The sequence below is a fragment of the Myotis brandtii genome, unplaced genomic scaffold, assembly GCF_000412655.1.
Source record: "Myotis brandtii unplaced genomic scaffold, ASM41265v1 scaffold320, whole genome shotgun sequence".
Lineage (NCBI taxonomy): Eukaryota > Metazoa > Chordata > Mammalia > Chiroptera > Vespertilionidae > Myotis > Myotis brandtii.
In genome coordinates, this window is record NW_005362270.1 from 1,981,000 (window position 1) to 1,986,964 (window position 5,965).

The window sequence follows — 5,965 nt, forward strand, 5'->3', positions numbered from 1 at the left end:
GAAGAAGAAGAAAAAGGTAAAGATAAAAATTATGAACAACAAAGTGACAACAAATAAATACCTAACAAGTGAATCTAAAAATTAAGTCAAAATAAACTGGTGAATATAATAGAAGCAGGGGCATAGAAATGGAGTGGACTGACAATTCTCGGGGGGAAGGGGGTGTGAGGGGTGCAGGAAGAGATTGGACAAAAATCTTACACCTATGGATGAGGACAGTGGCAGGGGGTAAGGGGGTGGGGTGGGAACCAGGTGGAGGGAAGCTATGGGGGGAAAAAAGAGGAACATCTGTAATAATCTGAACAATAAAGATTTATTTAAAAAAAAGAATCAATCAATGAATAAGTATATACTAGAGTAAGTGGAACAACAAATCTCTCTCTCTCTCTCTCTCTCTCTCTCTTCCCCCCACCCCCCTTAAAAAACAAACACCATGAAGTACCTGACTCTTTAGTCAGGGAACTCACCTCTTTTCTCTTAGATTGTCAAATAAAAAAAATGACAATAGCCAACACAACAATAGCCATTCAGTGTGACTGAATCAAAATTATACCTGATTTTTTTTTTCAGATCGGCAAAAAGTATAATATATATTTTGGTGTATTACAGAATTTTAGTAATTAGTTTGTGTACCATGAGATGAAAAAGATTGAAAATCGCTTGTCTAATGGACAATGCTATGATAAGTGGTAGTGCAGGATTTCAATCTGGAATTTTTTAATTATTTTTTTCTTTATTGATTAAGGTATTACTTATGTGTCCTTATTGCCCCATTGCCCCCCCCCCCACTCGTGCCCTCACCCCCCTGGAGTCTGTGTCTATTGGTTAGGCTTATATGCATGCATACAAGTGCTTTGGTTGATTTCTCCCCCTTACCTCCACCCTCCCCTACCTTCCCTCTGAGGTTTGACGGTCTGATCGATGCTCCTCTGTCTCTGGATCTGTTTTTGTTCATCAGTTTATGTTGTTCATTATATTCCATAAATGAGTGAGATCATTGATATTTATCTTTCTCTGACTGGCTTATTTTGCTTAGCAGAATGCTCTCCAGTTCCATTCATGCTGTTGCAAATGGTAGGAATTCCTTCTTTTTTACCACAGCATAGTATTCCATTGTGTAGGTGTACCACAGTTTTTTAATCCACTCATCTGGAATTATAGTAACTCAGGTGGATAGAAAGTGGAATACTGCACTTAATACCTATATAAGTAGGTCCTCCTTAGATATTTGTTGAGTAAATGGAGTCTTTTTTCTCCTTTGATTTTTTATTCCTTTGGTGGTTCGGTTATTATTATTTAATATGTTTTTATTGATTTTAGAGAGGAAGGTGAGGGAGAGAGAGAAACATTGATTGGCTGCCTCCTGCACAACCCCCACTGGGGATCAAACCCGTAACCTGGGCATGTGCCCTGACTGGGAATTGAACCAGCAACCTTTTGGTGTATGGGTTAATGCTCAACCACTGAGCAACACTGGCTGGGCTCGGTTATTATTTTTTAAGCTATGTATATTCCTATATATATATTCCTTTTGAAACTAAGTAAAAAGCTCAAAATTTGTAACTACTGTAATAATTCACTGACCTGGCTTTTACAGAAACTTAATTAGACTAGTCTCCTATAGCAGTGGTAATGCAGAACTTGTTGAGAACACAAATTTCTGTTCACCTTAGAAAATTATCTGATTCAGTAGATTTCAGACCACATTTAGAAAGATATTGCTGTACAGAGATTCTATCACTGTTTCAAAGTTTGTGTAAATACAAAAAAAATCAGCCATGAACTTATAGAAATAAAAATTGACATTCATGATTTTACTAGGAGAAATAGAGAATATTTGAGCTGTCTACTTCTTAATTTAAAAATTTTAAAGGGAGAAGCAATAGAAAAGAGAGGAAATGAGGAGGAAAGAGAGAAGTGAGGACAATAGAGAGAAGTTAGGAGAAAACAAAAGATTAAAGAGAAGCAAGGCCAGGTAGAGAATGGAGAGAAAATAAAAGAGTACATTCCAAAATGAATGCTATTAGAAGGTAACTTGTTTTAGGTTATTATAAGCTTCAGAGAAAGTTAAACTTCAGTTGTGCCTTAAATATTCATGAGCTGATTAATTAGAACTTAGGATCCTTGACCTTTACTTTGACTATAGAACCTTAGGGAGGAAATAAAATCTAAGACTCCATCAATGATAAGGTATATCATTATTTTGAGTACCTCAAAGGAAGAAAAAGTGGTGCCAGTTAAGAATGACATAATGCTTTATTTATTTTATAAGCCTGGATTTAATCTCATGTCAAAATCAGACAAGACATCACCATAAAAAACAAAATTAAGACCAATATTGATAGTATTTTTAATCATCTAGTTCAGTGGTTCTCAACCTTCCTAATGCTGCGACCCTTTAATACAGTTCCTCCTGTTGTGGTGACCCCCAACCATAAAATTATTTTTGTTGCTACTTCATAACTGTAATTTTGCTACTGTTATGAATCGTCATGTAAATATCTGATATGCAGGATGTATTTTCATTGTTACAAATTGAACATAATTAAAGCATAGTGATTAATCACAAAAAACAATGTGTAATTATATATTCAATATGTGTTTTCCGATGGTCTTAGTCGACCCCTGTGAAAAGGTCGTTCGACCCCCAAAGGGGTCATGACCCACAGGTTGAGAACCACTGATCTAGTTTAAGATAAATTCCAATTTCAGAGATGTTAAAATGTGGAAAAGATACTGTGTCTTAAAATTGATGAAATAATAGTATTTAGAAAGCTTCTACCTTTCTATTTCACTTTTGTCTTTTCCCAATCTATTCATTCTATTTAGTATGTTCTGTTTTCCCAATATTCTTTTTCAGGCTTCATGAAGCCTGTGAAGATACAGTAAGATATTTCAAGTGTCCTTTGAACATGTTTCTTCTGTCCCTTTCAAATTTGAATATTACTCCTTAATAGAGAATCAAAAGCAAAATAGGAGTTAAGTAGTTCTGCCTTCTCTGCATCATCTGTTAACATTATACCATCTGTCCCAAGCAGTAGGCCTATACCGTCTTTCCTGTTCTTCTTGCTCTACATATATTTTTTACATCCTTTTTATTGTTCTTAACTTTTTTCACCAGCCTCCGCTCATTTTAGGCTCTTACTTTACTTACATGATTTTCCCCATTTCACACCACTCTTCTGTATTCATCCTTCTTCACATGCCTTTCTTTTTATTCCTTTAAAAAAAGTCTCTTAAAATTCTGAACTTATCATAGTATGCCTTACACAACTACATTGGATTCTTAAGATGCCACTTACCTGATTACCTTTTTTCATAGTGTCAGAAGTTCACTTTTTAGAAACTGTCTCTCTCTTGTAAAAGATCCTATTGCAATATAATTTCTGTTATATTATCATACAACTGTTTTCTTTCAATTTGACTCACTTCCCTAACACATCACTTTTTCTAGTATTCATTTTTATAACTATTATGAATTCCAAGCCAGCATGATTGCTTTCTCTCATGGGTTTCCTTCCCACTTCACTATTTTACGGTTGTATGTCAGAACCAATTCCAAAGTAGTCAATTCTTTTATTACTTTTTGTTGTTGTTGTTAATCCCTACCCGAGGATATATTTTCCATTGATTTTTAGAGAAAGTGGAAGGGAGGGAAGGAAGGAGGGGGGAGAGAGAGAGAGAGAGAGAAACTATGTGAGAGAGGCATCAATTGGTAGCCTCCTGCTGCACCCTGACCAGGCCAGGGAACAAACCTGCAACACAGGAACATGCCCTTGACCTGGAATCGAATCCATGACCCTCCAGTGCACGGGCTGATGTTCTAACCACTGAGAAACACTGGCCAGGGCTCATTACTTTTTTAAAACTAATGTAAGATGTAATGTTTCACATGCCATGGACTTATATTATGGTTTCCTAGGGAAGATTCTAGCTAGTTCCTTGATAGTTGGAGGTCTCTGTTGTTGGACCACTGATTTGTCACTGTGGAAAATAATAAAGTGTTCATTAATTTACCATGTTTAATTGAATCAAACTGATATTAGGGATCAAACACAGTGGTGAAGAAAATAAGCATAGTCCCTATTCCTACAAACCTTACAGTCTAATCAAATGAATTAATATATTTTATCCAACAAGGTGGCCCCTAATATACTTCCAGAAAGGAATCACACAGCCAAGAGATGGTGGTGTGTTGGAGACAATATTGTTTCAGGATTTGAGAACTGAGCTGTAGTCCTAATTCTGCCACTGTGTTCATCCGGATGCCAATTTACTTATTGTAAAATCATGGAGTTGGATTGGATGGGCACATAGGCTTCTTAAGGTTCTATGATTTTTACATATTAATGCTTGCATTAATCTACAGTTCAATTATCTTTAGGTTTTCTAGCTCACGTTGGAATGGTAAGTAAGAGTGCACATAAGGTTAAAGGAAGTAGAGTCATGGTAAGATAGAGGCACAAATTTTTTATTCACCCAGGCAATCTTACAAGATGTTTTAGGTTGTAGCTAAACTATTATTTCCAGCATTAGATTTAATTTTACTAGAATAAAATGGATACTTTATATTGTTTTAAGGTACCATATAGATAGGGATTATATTTATAGTTTAATGGAAAGATTGCTGGACTTGTAAGAATACTTGGATTTTAATCCCAACTTTGCCTCTATATAATTAAGTAAATTCTGAACTACTTTTTAAAATTTCTCTATATGTAATAATGTGGAATGTAATAATATGGAATATAACACCTTGAGAAATTAAAGAAATTAATACTTTTTTCCTGTCTACTACATAGAATTTGCATTAATATTTTTGAAAATACATTAGGGGAAAAGAATTTAAAATATTGTATGGATAGAGATCTATAATTTTTATTTATTTATTTATTTTAATATATTTTTATTGATTTCAGAGAGGAAGGGAGAGGAAGAGAGAGGTAGAAACATCAATGATGAGAGGGAATCATTGATTGGCTGCCTCCTGCACGTTGGGCCAAGCCTACAACCCAGGCATGTGCCCTTGACCAGAATCGAACCTGGGACCCTTCCGTCCACAGGCAGACGCTCTATCAACTGAGCCAAACCGGCTAGGGCAAGATCTATAATTTTTTAAATCTTCATACTGAGATCATTCTTACAAGTTAATTCTATTTAATTGTCAAAGAATAGTTGGTTTTTATGGTTTTCAAAGTATAGACCATTGGAAAGATGGAAAGCTCCCCATTTTATGAAGTTAGCACACCTTAAACCAGCCATGGGCAAACTACGGCCCGCGGGCCGGATCCGGCCCGTTTGAAATGAATAAAACAAAAAAAAAAAAAGACCGTACCCTTTTATGTAATGATGTTTACTTTGAATTTATATTAGTTCACACAAACACTCCATCCATGCTTTTGTTCCGGCCCTCCGGTCCAGTTTAAGAACCCATTGTGGCCCTCGAGTCAAAAAGTTTGCCCACCCCTGCCTTAAACCTATTAAAGTGAGTTTAAATGTAGTAAAGATAGTATAGACACACACTGTTTACATATGCACACATAAATGTACATTTGCTAAAATTCCAAATAAAATATTAGCAAATTGAATTTAACAGGGTATTAAAAGATTACACACACCCTTATCGGATGTCATATTGGCAAATATGTTCTCCCATGCAGTGGACTTTCTTGTTATTTTGTTGATGGTTTCTTTTGCTGTGCAGAAGCTTTTTATTAGTCCGATAAGGGTTTAATCTCCAAAATTTGTAGGGAAATCATCCAACTTAACAAAAGGAGAATAAACAATCCAAACAAGGAGCAAAGGACCTAAATAGACACTTCTCAAAAGAGGACATACGCAAGGCCAAGAGACATATGAAAAAATGCTCAAAGTCACTAATCATCTGAGAGATGCAAATCAGAACGACAATGAGGTACCATCTAACACCTGTCAGGATGGCTATCATCAACAAATCAACAAACGA

General features: G+C 35.6%; 1 protein-coding gene across 2 annotated transcripts in view; it reads left to right on the top strand.

Annotated features, from left to right (window-relative positions):
* The window catches only part of STX17 (syntaxin 17), a 43,234-nt gene that overhangs the window by 19,742 nt on the left and 17,527 nt on the right, over positions 1-5,965 (top strand). The window lies entirely within an intron of this gene.